Below are 16,173 nucleotides of genomic sequence, written 5' to 3' on the forward strand. Positions count from 1 at the left end.
CAAACAACAAAGGATCACATTAATGACAATTACCAGAAATATGAAAATTATTAGCGGTTTCAAAGCTCTAACTTCAGCTTCCAAGCTACCCAGTTTTCGTGTCACCTTCACCCTCCATTCATCATAGTCACCTTTAACCTGCAAATCAGTTCTATAATCTTTCTTTGTTCCACCTTCAGCCACCCCTTGATAGTCATCATCATTGTAGCACCCTAATATTCAAATAGTTATGCTCGAGTCATAAGTCAATGATATTACGGTGGTACGACTCTCAGGTGGATTTTTAATATATAAATATAGATAAATTCGAAAGGAGTATTAATCGAGAAGTCTGAAAAGAGTAGAAATAAAATTGCGAAGACGTATCACTCACGTTTCGACAACAAAAAGATAAAACATGAAGGCGAAAGCGATATACGGACAAGGCATAAAGGAGATTAAGAGACAGATAACAGATAGATATATATAACATAAGTAAATAGCCACTAGTCGCGACCCGCGAAGTTTAGACCGGCTAGGGTACAGTATGAAAGTAGTTGACAACAGTATATCCTAATCTCTCCCAAAGGAAACATGAGAGCCTCTATAGGTGGAGAGATTCTAAGCAAAACACAAAGTAGAGAAAATAAAGATCTTCACCGTTTCTCAGATGAACCACATCTCACTTCTGAGCACTTGGACCTGTATCTGAAAAACAAGAGATATATACGGAATGAGAACCCCGGGGCCATGGGTTCCCAGTACGGTAAAAGTGCCAAATAAATACAATGCACTGCAATAAAAACACACTAAGCATCCTAAACTTCTTCAACAATTATCCATCCTAGGTTCTCGCTAATCCATGAATAGGCAACTGTCATAAAGGAGTGCTAAAACTAATTCATGTTTCACATGTTTTCCAACTCGTTGACTCTTCCACGAATCAAACTCAGAATCATAAACAAAACCATCACCAGTTATTCTACCTCAGCAATTATGTATCAATACATCATACTCTCGCCTGGAGCTAGTGAAACCACATCACTGCGTCTACCCAGGGAGCTCAAATTATCTCATCAAGAACAACCCTCAACATCCACCGACACCAGCATGAGGGGCCTCTCAGTTGTACAAGCACAAGCAATACAGGCAAGTAATACACAAATAAGGTACAAGTAGAACAAGTAGCACATAATCAGTTAACATAGCATATATGATGTAGAAATCCAAAATAAATAGGCAAACCCAAACGATTCAAACATATGCAAATGATGTATGCCTGCCCTATGGCTGATGATATCATCTGTCGATTATATAACCAACCCGACATGTCCTGGTAGCTAACCATTGGACAGAAATACCCCTTGCGGAGCAAGTAGGCTTGAACTACAACCCCCTTGCTACTACCCGCTCAACCCAAAGCCAGTGGAATAACTACTACTGCGGCTACTACCCAGGCGGGTGTTCAAAAGTTCAACCTGGAGCGAGTGGATTCACCACTATTGCTGCTACTACCCAGGCATCACAATCTCTGACCTCGAGCAAGTGGGACGAACCACAACCCTTGCTACTACCCAGGATCTCAGAATATACATTCGTTCAGTTTAAAAGCAATCCTCATTGTTATCAAATCTCAACATTAACCTGGAGTAAGTGGGACGAACCACCACCCCTTACTACTACCCAGGTATCACAAATACGTTCATTCAAAACTCCATAATTAAACTCATTTATCATAAACATTCTCATACCCGGAGCAAGTGGACAACGCCACTGCCTACTACCCGGGTTCACACATCATATTTCAACATTTTCCATTATTATCCATTTAACACATTCATTCAATAATCATATATGCATTTATACTCAGCCATAATCAATAATGGCTTTGCAGTAACCCGGCAATAACTCAGCCATCTGGCTCATGGTTCAATCAAGAACCAGTCATTTATCAATAAATATAGCCCTTCGGCTTATGGCATACACGGTACTTCCACCGTCATCCTCCATATCTCATATAATCATCTTTGATCATCATTGATCACAATTTTTCCCCTTGCTTCATTCGCAAGTTACCACATCCCCTAGCTCCTTCCTCATTGCTAGGCATATAATAAAGATTTAATACATCAGGGGTGAGATCGGAGGCTTAGAAGTATGAGATTTGGCTTTTAAAACTCACAAATCAACTTTGGCATGAAAACAGGGCCACGCGCACGCGTGGATGGCCACAAAGCTCATCGACGCGTATGCGTCATACACATGGACGCGCGGATTGAAACACAGCCAGACGACGCGTATGCGTCAGCCACGCGTACGCATGGGTGCATTTGCGCTCCAGGCACAAAATTGGCACAACTCTGGCACAACTCTCGGGAAAATGGCTGGGCATTGCGTGTAGCGCATCGACGCGCACGCGCACACCATGCGCACGCGTGGATGGTGCTTTCTTGAAGAACGACGCGTACGCGCCAAGTGCGCCTACGCGTGGAGGGTCATTCTGCTAAAAATTTTCTAAGTTAAAAGCTGCAGAATTCACAGATTCAACCCCCAATCTTCCGACAGACATAACTTTCTCATTTTAAATCGTTTTTTGCCCGTTCTTCGAACGGCATGGACATCTTGGATCCAATTTCACTTTTAAACAAGTTTGGCATAAAACAAAAATCTGCAGTCCAAGTTATGTCCCGTCAAAGTATGCCCAAAAACCATATTTTCACTCAAAACCGCAAAGTGCCATTTTCAAAACAAGCCATTTCCAACTCTTTTCAAAATCAACCAAAACATGCCAATTTCATCCCTTTTCTTTGAAATCAATCAAAGTATATCAAAATCGACATTAAGCCTCCTCAACTCATATACTAACACATTACCACAATTCACAAAACCGCCATATAACCCTTTTTACCCATTTCAAACAAATGGCTAAATTACAAACACATTAACATATCATACATCCTTCCTCATCCCAATTTCCAACAATACTATTTCCAATCAATCATCATTATACATAATCAATATCATACTCACTATCACATGGTTTCACCCACAAATCAACCTTAATCATTTCTCAAGCATATATCACAATATACATATCTCTCATGCATCATCATACCATCAAGGCATCAATAATCCTGATCACATATATGACCACATAACATACCTCAACCAAACCCAAACATACCTCATCTATACAACTTCACCCAAAATTACCAAATTCCACACTTCAACTTCTCAAACCTTATTATTCAATAACCAACCCAATCATTCATATATTCATTATCTGAAATTCATTCAATCACCTGTGTCATCATACAATGCACACATCAACTTACCTTCTTTACCTCTTTTCGGGCTCCGACCCAAGATTCACGGCCTCCGGCCCAAGTTCACAATTTAAATGCATAAACCACAAATCAATACTCGTTACCCAATACATCAAATTCTCAATATACCAAGCATACAAGGCCACACAATTTTCAACCTAATCATTAATTCACATTACATACCAACTATGCATATTAGCACCAACCATTTACATAATCCAAACTTAATCCTAGGGGCATCTAGCCTAGAAATTCTCATCACACCACACAGTACTTAAATGAAACTTAAACCGTACCTCTTGTAGCCAAACAATTGAGCATCTTCTATGGAAGTCTCCACCAACCCTTAGCTCCAAGCCTCACCAAAGCTCCACAAGCAACACCAACCTCCCAATTGTGCATCAAAATCACCAAATACACTAACATAACCAATTTCACATATATATATATATATATATATATATATATATATATATATATATATATATATATATATATATATATATATATATATATATCAACCTAAGGCTCATAAAAATGACAAATCACAAGGGTTTGAGCACTTCTTACCTCAGCCCATATGAAGTAGGGATAGAACTCACTTAGAATCCATGTTAGAGTATCCCTAAACACCCAAAATCACAAGATTTCAACACTAACTACCCAAAAACGTGTAACAGTGAGGAATTTTGAAAACTAAGCAGAGATCAATGGAATACTCACCACAAAACTTAGATAGAATTGTAGAGGATGAGAAGAGCAATGCGTGGCCGCAAACGGCTCGTCAATCGTTGTCCCGTAGCTTAAGTTATGGTGGTTTGAAGATCAAAGAGAGTTAGGTTTTCTCTCTTCTCTTCTCTCTTCTCAATTCAGCGCCCCAACCCTTCCTTTTAGGATAAAATGAGCTGAAATGCTCATAACTAATGTTTATATATGTTGGGTCTTGGGCCCACTTAGGCCCGGTTCACTTATTTTTGGACCAAAACCTTTAAGATTAGCGCTCTAAATCGCACTTCAAATATTTCTACCTCCCCTAATTATAATTCCTCATTTCTTAATCTTATTTACTCATAATCAATTTTCTCAACTGCAGTACCAGACAAGTTTCAGCCGGTACTGCCGGTCAAAATTCCACTGTGAGCTTTTACGCAGAAAACTATGTTTTCCGACTCGGAAAAATTCACTGAATCCAAATATCATATTTAAATCATCAAATTCCAATTGCCAAATCTTCCAACCATATTCGCTCCTATTTAACTTATTATTTAATTAATTTCGATTAGACCGGGTATTACATTCTACCCCCCTAACAGAAATTTTTGCCCTCGAAAATTCCATCCATTACTACGAGTACGCGAGTGTAGTTTGCCTTTATATCCAACACATAACAGTTCCAATGTCCTTTTACTCTGCACGCTTCCGGTGCCGTGCTATGATTTCTCTATCTCCGAGGGTCTCGGTCATTCGTTCAACGCCGACCAACAGCCTCGTTCCTTACTTTTATCGTCTCATCAACTCACACCTTATTAAATCTCAAATCATGTCATCAATAATATTGCCATCATCGTTAATCATAGCCATCATCCCACATCACTGTAATCAATCAAAGATCATCACCACACCTTAATCATACTCCATCATTATCCTTTCTCTCTGCCAAGCCAATTCCTCTAATCACAGTTCAACGCCAAGCATAACCTCCAAACTTACTTTCTTATTCTGAATCCCTCGAATTTCTATATGACTTACTGTTGTAAAGTCTCTGGCTCATAAATCAAAAACCCCTTTCATTTCTAAAAATCAAATGAGTTTGGAATAACAAGCTAACAAAATCATAAGAATTCGGCTTCCTTTAACAATCTATAAAGGCATTTGAAACACATCCCTTTTGTTAAAGTTATTCAAATCAAAGGTCATTCTCGAAACTATAACCAACACTCTTTCAAATTCTCGAGAAATTTTGACAGCACCTCTCCTAAAAACTGGAGTTTACCACCCGTCACGGGTTCCCTCAAACCAATCTCAATACCACATCAGCATTTCAATTTAATAGTTTTCACATTCGTTTCTCAAAACCAATCATTATAAATCTCAATCTAAATCCAAGGTCACTATGATCAAACATCATAGTACTCATCTCTCAAACACGACAACTTGCACTCTCTCGTCATCTAAATCCAATTACGCATCAATGATAATTTTCTCATCCGCTTTAGAACCATCAAAGCTCATAGCCGCAATCAATTCTAACTATTTGGGGATCATTACTTGCAGTAACCCGCTTAACCCTTCTAGTATGCAAACTTAAGATATTATAGTAAACTTTTACAGCTCATATTCGTAGCTATCCAGTGTTACTGCTTCCGCAAGTTTTTGCTGCTTTACTCTTATCTCTCGTCTAGTACTAGCTCTATCACTTACTTCCTCAAGTACTCAACCACAACTTAGTATGACTGGCATTTCAAATCAACATTTCCAAATCTATCATTTAGGACCATTCCTTATCTATTTAAATCAAAGGAACTAAAAGTCACGGGTTCAGTCCGTTTCACCAAAAATCCAGAAATCAACCAACTACATAACAAACACAACACATCATTCTCAACAGAAAATCATTTACATCACAGGCATTTATCCATTTGTATTAAGGCAAATCCTTAATCAGACCATCCGGTTTGCTTCTCAATCTAATATTAAGCTCGACATTCCCAGTTTTACTGTACAGGCGGTATTATAAAATCACGCACTATCCTTTAAGCTTGATCATTGTAATTACCTCAATCTTACTGTCGCAATCGGCCCGCATCCTGACTCTCTCCTTGTTGGCAATTTCTTGATACATGCCCTGGTAACCCGCACTTGTAACATACACCTAACCCCAATCGGCACGGCCTATTTGGGTGATGACTTCCACATCTCTGACAGCTTGAAACATCAGAAGCAGCCGCTGCCCGTTTTCCCTTATCGTTTCTTTGGGACTCCTCACTCGTCGCAAAGTTATTCCGTCCTTAGAGAAAGTGTTGTATGTATCCGCTCCCCTTAAACTCTCGACCCCTTGGTGCGAATCCTTGGTTGTACTCTCTATGACTTACTTCCTCTGTAACCCTCCTTTTCACACACTCTTCAGCAATTCTGCTCTTATTCACTGACTCTGAAAAAGTTCAGATCTCCATTGGTCCCACTGAACTTAAGATGTCGCTCCAGAGCCCTCCTTCATACTTAATGCATTTCCATTCCTCGAAGTCTCCTGGAGCACCCTGACACATACGGGAAAACCTGAATAGCTCCTCAAGTTTGTCTGTATACTCAGATACAGACATAGCACCTTGCTTCAGCTGCAGTAACTCCAATTCCTTGGCTGTACTGGCAGAATTCGGAAAGTACTTCTTATAGAATTCCACCTGGAAGGCATCCCAAGTGATAGGATCATTCCCCTATTGCAGGAGACGTCGAGCCCCTTGCCACCAATGCGATGCTTCCCCCGTGAGCAGATAGGTAGCAAATTCAACACGCTGCTTTTCAGGCACCAACTGCGCTTGCAGTGCTCGCTCCATGGCCTGAAACCAAGTATCAGCTTCAGTCAGATTGGTGGTTCCCTTGAACTTAGGTGGATTAACCTTTAAGAAAGTTGCTAGTGTCATCGGGCCCTGAGCTTCCCTTCCGCCATTGCCATTATTGTTTATCTGTTGCCCAAGAGCCTCCGCAGTGGCTTGCATAGCAGCAACCATATTCTCCAACGCCACCATAAGGGTTACCGAGTTATTTGGGTTGACTTCCGGTTCCTGCGTGCTAGTACGATCTCTCTCACGTCCCCGACCGGGTCCACGAGGCGCCATCTGGTTCCTATACACACCAAACAATCGATATCAAGTTGATCAGTCTCAATATCAGAAGTATAGTGCTTCAAAGTACCAAAGGTACACTAATGGAATTCATGCTAGATGTATCGGTTAGATACCCTAACTAGCACAGGCACAGACTCAGAGTATGCATTGAAGCATAAGCAGTTCCATCCCTCAGGCTCACAAGGACGAACTGCTCTGATACCATAATGTAACACCCTAATATTCAAATCCTTATGCTCGAGTCATAAGTCAATGATATTATAGTGGTACGACTCTCAGGTGGATTTTTAATATATAAATATAGGTAAATTCGAAAGGAGTATTAATCGAGAAGCCTGAATAGAGTAGAAATAAAATCGCGAAGACGTATCACTCACGTTTCGACAACAAAAAGATAAAACATGAAGGCGAAAGCAATATACGGACAAGGCATAAAGAAGATTAAGAGATAGATAACAGATAGATATATATAACATAAGTAAATAGCCACTAGTCGCAACCCGCGAAGTTTAGGCCGGCTAGGGTACAGTATGAAAGTAGTTGACAACAGTATATCCTAATCTCTCCCAAAGGAAACATGAGAGCCTCTATAGGCAAGTTCAAAAGAGTTCAATACATAATATAATCTTTTCAAAACAAAGGTGGAGAGATTCTAAGCAAAACACAAAATAGAGAAAATAAAGATCTTCGCCGTCTCTCAGATGAACCACAGCTCACTTCTGAACACCTGGACCTGTATCTGAAAAACAAGAGATATATACGGAATGAGAACCCCGGGCCCATGGGTTCCCAGTACGGTAAAAGTGCTAAATAAATACAATGCACTGCAATAAAAACTCACTAAACATCCTAAACTTCTTCAACAATTATCCATCCTAGGTTCTCGCTAATCCATGAATAGGCAACTGTCATAAAGGAGTGCTAAAACTAATTCATGTTTCACATGTTTTCCAACTCGCTGACTCTTCCACGAATCAGACTCAGAATCATAAACAAAACAATTACCAGTTATTCTACCTCAGCAATTCATTATCAATACATCATACTCTCGCCTGGAGCTAGTGAAACCACATCACTGCGTCTACCCAGGGAGCTCAAATTATCTCATCAAGAACAGCCCTCAACATCCACCGACACCAGCATGAGGGGCCTCTCAGTTGTACAAGCACAAGCAATACAGGCAAGTAATACACAAATAAGGTACAAGTAGCACATAATCAGTTAACATAGCATATATCATGTAGAAATCTAAAACAAATAGGCAAACCCAAACAATTCAAACATATGTAAATGATGTATGCCTGCCCTATGGCTGATGATATCATCTGTCGGTTATATAGCCAACCGGACATGTCCTGGTAGCTAATCATTGGACAGAAACACCCCTTGCGGAGCAAGTAGGCTTGAGCTACAACCCCCTTGCTACTACCCACTCAACCCAAAGCCAGTGGAATAACCACTACTGCGGCTACTACCCATGCGGGTGTTCAAAAGCTCAACCTGGAGCGAGTGGATTCACCACTACTGCCGTTACTACCCAAGCGTCACAATCTCTGACCTCGGGCAAGTGGGACGAACCACAACCCTTGCTACTGCCTAGGATCTCAGAATATACATTCGTTCAGTTTAAAAGCAATCCTCATTGTTATCAAATCTCAACATTAACCTGGAGTAAGTGGGACGAACCACCACCCCTTACTACTACCCAGGCATCACAATTACGTTCATTCAAAACTCCATAATTAAACTCATTTATCATAAACATTCTCATACCCGGAGCAAGTGGACAACGCCATTGCCTACTACCCAGGTTCACACATCACATTTCAACATTTTCCATTATTATCCATTTAACACATTCATTCAATAATCATATATGCATTTATACTCAGCCATAATCAATAATGGCTTTGCCGTAACCCGGCAATAACTCAGCCATCCGGCTCATGGTTCAATCAAGAACCAGCCATTTATCAATAAATATAGCCCTTCGGCTCATGGCATACACGGTACTTCCACCGTCATCCTCCATATCTCATATAATCATCTTTGATCATCATTGATCACAATTTTTTCCCTTGCTTTATTTGCAAGTTACCACATCCCCTAACTCCTTCCTCATTTCTAGGCATATAATAAAGATTTAATACATAAGGAGTGAGATCGGAGGCTTAGAAGTATGAGATTTGGCTTTTAAAACTCAAAAATCAACTTTGGCATGAAAACAGGGCCATGCGCACGCGTACTTCACGCGCACGCGTGGATGGCCACAAAGCTCATCGACGCGTATGCGTCATACACGTGGACGCGCGGATTGAAACACAAACAGACAACGCGTATGCATCAGCCACGCGTACGCGTGGGTGCATTTGCGCCCCAGGCATAAAACTGGCACAACTCTGGCACAACTCTCGGTAAAATGGCTGGGGATTGGGTGCAGCACATCGACGCGCACGCGCACACCACGAGCAACACGTGGATGGTGCCTTCTTGAAGAACGACGCGTACGCGCCAAGTGCGCCTACGCGTGGAGGGTCATTCTGCTAAAAATTTTCTAAGTTAAAAGCTGCAGAATTCACAGATTCAACCCCCAATCTTCCAACAGACATAACTTTCTCATTTTAAATCGTTTTTTGCCCGTTCTTCGAACGACATGGACATCCTGGATCCAATTTTACTTTTAAACAAGTTTGGCATAAAACAAAAATCTGCAGTCCAAGTTATGTCCCATCAAAGTATGCCCAAAAACCATATTTTCACTCAAAACCGCAAAAGTGCCATTTTCAAAACAAGTCATTTCCAACTCTTTTCAAAATCAACCAAAACATGCCAATTTCATCCCTTTTCTTTGAAATCAATCAAAGTATATCAAAATCGACATTAAGCCTCCTCAACTCATACACTAACACATTACCACAATTCACAAAACCGCCATATAACCCTTTTTACCCATTTCAAACAAATAGCTAAATTACAAACACATTAACATATCATACATCCTTCCTCATCCCAATTTCCAACAATACTATTTCCAATCAATCATCATTATACATAATCAATATCATACTCACTATCACATGGTTTCACCCACAGATCAATCTTAATCATTTCTCAAGCATATATCATAACGTACATATCTCTCATGCATCATCATACCATCAAGGCATCAATAATCCTGATCACATATATGACCACATAACATACCTCAACCAAACCCAAACATACCTCATCTATACAACTTCACCCAAAATTACCAAATTCCACATTTCAACTCCTCAAACCTTATTATTCAATAACCAACCCAATCATTCATATATTCATTATCTGAAATTCATTCAATCACCTGTGTCATCATACAATGCACACATCAACTTACCTTCCTTACCTCTTTTCGGGCTCTGGCCCATGATTCACGGCCTCCGGCCCAAGTTCACAATTTAAATGCATAAACCACAAATCAATACTCATTACCCAATACATCAAATTCTCAATACACCAAGCATACAAGGCCACACAATTTTTAACCCAATCATTAATTCACATTACATACCAACTATGCATATTAGCACCAACCATTTACATAATCCAAACTTAATCCTAGGGGCATCTAGCCTAGGAATTCTCATCACACCACACAGTATTTAAATGAAACTTAAACCGTACCTCTTGTAGCCAAACCAATTGAGCCTCTTCTATGGAAGTCTCCACCAACCCTTAGCTCCAAGCCTCACCAAAGCTCCACAAGCAACACCAACCTCCCAATTGTGTATCAAAATCACCAAATACACTAACATAACCAATTTCACATACATATATCAACCTAAGGCTCATAAAAATGACAAATCACAAGGGTTTGAGCACTTCTTACCTCAGCCCATATAAAGTAAGGATAGAACTCACTTAGAATCCATGTTGGAGTATCCCTAAACACCCAAAATCACAAGATTTCAACACTAACTACCCAAAAATGTGTAACAGTGGAGAATTTCGAAAATTGGGCAGAGATGAACGGAATACTCACCACAAAACTTAGATAGAATTGTAGAGGATGAGAAGAGCACGCGTGGCCGCAAACGGCTCGTCAATCAGAGTCTCGTAGCTCAAGTTATGGTGGTTTGAAGGTCAAAGAGAGTTAGGTTTTCTCTCTTCTCTTCTCTCTTCTCAATTCAGCGCCCCAACCCTTCCTTTTAGGATAAAATGAGCTGAAATGCTCATAACTAATGTTTATATATGTTGGGTCTTGGGCCCGTTTATGCCCGGTTCACTTATTTTTGTCCGTTGGCCCAATTTTGGACCAAAACCTTTAAGATTAGCCCTCTAAATCGCACTTCAAATATTTCTATCTCCCCTAATTATAATTCCTCATTTCTTAATCTTATTTACTCATAATCAATTTTCTCAACTGCAGTACCAGACAGGTCTCAGCCGGTACTGCCGGTCAAAATTCCACTGCGCGCTTTTACACAGAAAACTATGTTTTTCGACTCGGAAAAATTCACTGAATCCAAATATCATATTTAAATCATCAAATTCCAATTGCCAAATCTCCCAACCATATTCGCTCCTATTTAACTTATTATTTAATTAATTTCGATTAGACCGGGTATTACAATCATCGACCCACTTAAAGTAATTGTAGTGATTGCCCTTCTGCAAATTGAAAAATCAGAAAAGAAAAAATTGAAAAACACCCAACAACACGGAACAAGATGGAAAACCTTTAGCTTTTTCCACAACACTCACCCGATACCTTGGACTTGCATGGAATAAACTATCTGGGTTCTCCGCTGTCCCAGATTTTTTTTGTCACAGCCTTCAACCCACAGAAACATGATTCCTCATGAGTCTTCCTCCTGGTTCGCATTGAAGCGCTGGAACCATTACTGTCGTGCGACGAAAACGACACACCACCACTGCGACCTCCATTTCTTGCCTCCATCCTCACCGCGAACCAACAATTTCAAGTTCTACCTAAGCATATGGCCCTCTGGTTATTGACCGCGACTTATTTATCATCGAAATTAGGATTAGGGTTCATAAACTAAAGGACTGATTTGAACTATTTTAACATATTTACCTTGTCAGCAATAGCAGAGTACACCTAGGCGTCTGCCACGCTTGCAGTTAATGTCACATGTCAGCGAACGTTAGCCATCTCAGTGAAGAAGATGACGGAAGGACGAACGTGAACAACTCAGTTATCTTTTAGGGACAAAAATAGAGATCAAAATATCTTTCATGAACGATTTTAACTATTAACTCTTTTTAGAAAAATTTGAGCAAGCAATTATTATTTATTTACATAGATTCAAGTTTTGTGTTTAGTTCGTGCATTTAGGCGGGCTCATAAATTTTTTGTGAATTAAATTTGAGCTTACAAATAAATTTGATTATTAATGAGTTAAGTTTGAGTTTCTTTAAAAAAATATTAATAAAATATTTTAAAATATTAAATATAAATATATTATTTTTAAATTAACTCCTTAAGATAAAAAATTTTAATTTTAATTAATTTGTCTATTTTTATTATTCTAAAAAAATTTATTAATATTTTTTAAGAGCTAATCTATACGAAATATAATTCCTTGGAAGTTGATTCGTCACTTCCTCTTCGATTTATAAGAATAATTAAAATCCTGCTTCAATTATCTCGCTTCTCTAATAATTAACATTATATTCATTTGATTTGTTTTTGACTTCTTTAATGTATATTTAAGATCAATGATAATTTACGTATAAATAATTCAACTATTCAAGCACGTCAAATGTCAATACTACAGTATTTTTATATTTAATTAATAAAAGATCTTAATTTTTTCCTTCAAACACAAACATGTATTCCATTAAGAAAGAAGTTAGCTCCACTGCCCAGCTACAATGATATCATTTTTTTAATTATTCGTAATATTTTTTTAAAATTTATTATACATATAAGATATAAAATTATAATTTTCTGTATTATATATATTAATTTAAACGGTTCAATCTAGAACCGATAGCGAATTAGTGGTTCTGTGTCTCGACGTGATTGATTTCTGGTCCGGATACGTTAACTATGCATCACATCATCACATGACGCCTATAGGCTGGCCCCTAGCCCCTAATATCAAGCCTTATTAAATTCCAGCCCACTATATTTTCATGGGCTTTTGTTGGTCAGCAGCCGCCAATGGCCCTCCATAACACCACAATATCACAAGTCGATAAAACGGACTAAATTTATCGGATCAATCATTACCTAATTAAAAGAATAAATTTTATAAACTCACTTTGTGTGTTTCTGCAGTATTAAAGGAATTAGTCATTGGACTTCTAATCTAATAAATATCCTGATACAAACAAAAAAAGAATAAATTTTATTTTTAAAATTAAATCTGTTTAAAATTCTGACTAAATAAGCTAAATCCAATTAATCCAAAAATGATAACGAATTAAATAGACGGCACATTTATTTTTCTTTTACATTGCTTTTTAAAAGGCGGCCACTCAGATAAAGACGCCTAAAACGTTTTTTTAAAAATGTTTCCATGTTGTATTTTAATTGGTTTCTGTATAATTTATTCGGTGTGCCTCATCACATATTATTAAATTCCTCAAAAATTTTCTTTTCAAAAACAATAAAAAATATTTAGTTTGGATTAAAACAAAAAAGGTAATAGATTAACTATTAGATTTTTTAAAAGATTATTTACATAAAAAAATATCACATTCATAAATATATATATATATATATATATATATATATATATATATATATATATAAAACAAGCTCAAGCCTCTTAAAATTTTTATAAATAAAAAAATAATTAATTTATATTTCGTACAATATATAAAATAATTACTATATTATTATTATATTATAGATTAAGATTCACTAATTTAAATTTTTTTATTTTTAATATAAGCATTAGAAATAAATACAATTTTTATAACTAAATGTAGTGTAACAAAATATATATAATATTAATTAGTTCTTAAAAAATTCTAAAAAATAGTTTCTTTCATTTTAGTAAAATAACTATTTATTAAAGTAGACAACTTAATTATTTTCTTCTCATATACAGTTTTTTAAGACATAAAAATAATTAATTAGGACATTGGTTAAGATAATTAAAGTCACTATTTTATTAAATTTTTAATTTAAAGAAAAATACTAGTTAATTTTGGTATAGAAATTTCGAATTTGAAAACATTGATAAAAATTATGTTGAATTTTGATTTATTTGATTCTCATTTAAATTAATCACTAAATAAGTTAAAGTTCTGTTTTGAAATTATATTCGAGCTTTAATCTGATTTTTAAAGTTTCAATTTACTTAGTTTGATTTTTTAACTTAGATATCCATGACTCATATTAGGGTTTTAAGTGTTTAGTTGAAAAAAATAAGGTAAAAAAATTTCAATTGTCACATCAAATAGTCGCTAGAATGTATAATGTAGTAGTCGTTAGTCCATCTCAACATGTCGTTAACAATTTTGTGAGACAGTGACAAAAATAAGATTAGGAACCAATGTGAGTCATAACTATTAAGTTGGGAGACTAAATTGAGTAAATCGAAATTTTTAAAAAATTAGATTGGAACATAGTTGTTAGAACCGAACCAGTGATTGAACCGGTCATGCTACTGGTTCACTGGTTTATTGATTCAATCAATAAATTACTGGTTGAACCGATATAACCGGTCTCATGTAAATATAAAATATAAAATAGTTAAAAACTTAAAATTAAAATTTGAAACACATATCTTCACTAACATTTTATGAAGAATCAAGTCTCAACTTCTAAAAATAACTAATATAAAAAAATCATAAATATTTAATACTATAATAGTTTATTTTGACACAGTAAAAAAATAATTAATTCACAAAGCCTATCATCTAACTATAATATCAGTAGATTTTAACACTAACATAAAAACAAATAACCTTAATCACAATACTAGCAATAAAATAGATCAAGTAAATTAATAAATTTTTAGTGAAATTTATATTTATATTAATAATGGTATATAATTAAAATATAATTAATTTTAAAAATAAAAAAATAAAAATTAAATTAAATTAGATATTTATGTATACTATATAATTAGTATTTGTCAAATACAATATTTAGAAGTGCAATGGCTAAGTGGCAAGTAGAGGTTGTTTTTGCTTCAAGGTTCTTGGTTCGAGACCTTGTGGAGACATTTTAAAAAAAATTTCAAATCGGTTCACACCGGTTTTATTCCTTAAATGGTCCAAGGAATAAACCGAACCGATTCTAGTCCGGTTCTCTTGTTTTTCGGTCGAACCAGTTGATCCAGTTCGATTTTTACAACTATGGATTGAAATACGAACATAATTTCAGAGACCAATAAGTATTATCTCTTTGTTGACAATTAAGTTGTTTTAATGGTAATTAAGATCTAATAATAGTTTATAATAAAAGAAGCATTCTTTTGCAACAATGAATCTATAGCAGTAGTTAGGGGTGTTCATAGATTAGATCATATCCATATAAATCTACAGTATTTATCCGTATCTGATATGTAATTTGAGGATATGATCTGATCTGTGACTGTAAGATGATAGGATTGGATCGAATCGGATCCACACTCTAATCAGATAGAAGTAAATATGTTTAAAAAAGTAAACAAAAAAATTATTGACTTTTTTTATAAAAATAAAATTTTTTAATATTTTTTATTTTATGGATATATTTGATATCTGATCCAAACATAAAAGGTGCAAATATCGAATTTGATCTAATGAGTTTAGTGCGGATTGGATCGAAATTTTAGTCATATCCCATCTGTAAACACCCCTAGTAATAATAACTAAAAAATTATAATGATTATATTTTTAACTAAGAGGAAGTACCAAAAAAAAGTACTAAATATAAGAACATTTAATTAAATATTAAAAGAAAATTTTACTTTAAAACAGTTGGACTTTTTTTGCTCATATATATATATATATATATAATGTAATAATAATAATAATATGATAATTGTTTTATATATCACACAAATATAAATCTTTTT

The sequence above is a fragment of the Arachis hypogaea genome, chromosome 10 (genome assembly GCF_003086295.3).
Source record: "Arachis hypogaea cultivar Tifrunner chromosome 10, arahy.Tifrunner.gnm2.J5K5, whole genome shotgun sequence".
Taxonomy (NCBI): domain Eukaryota; kingdom Viridiplantae; phylum Streptophyta; class Magnoliopsida; order Fabales; family Fabaceae; genus Arachis; species Arachis hypogaea.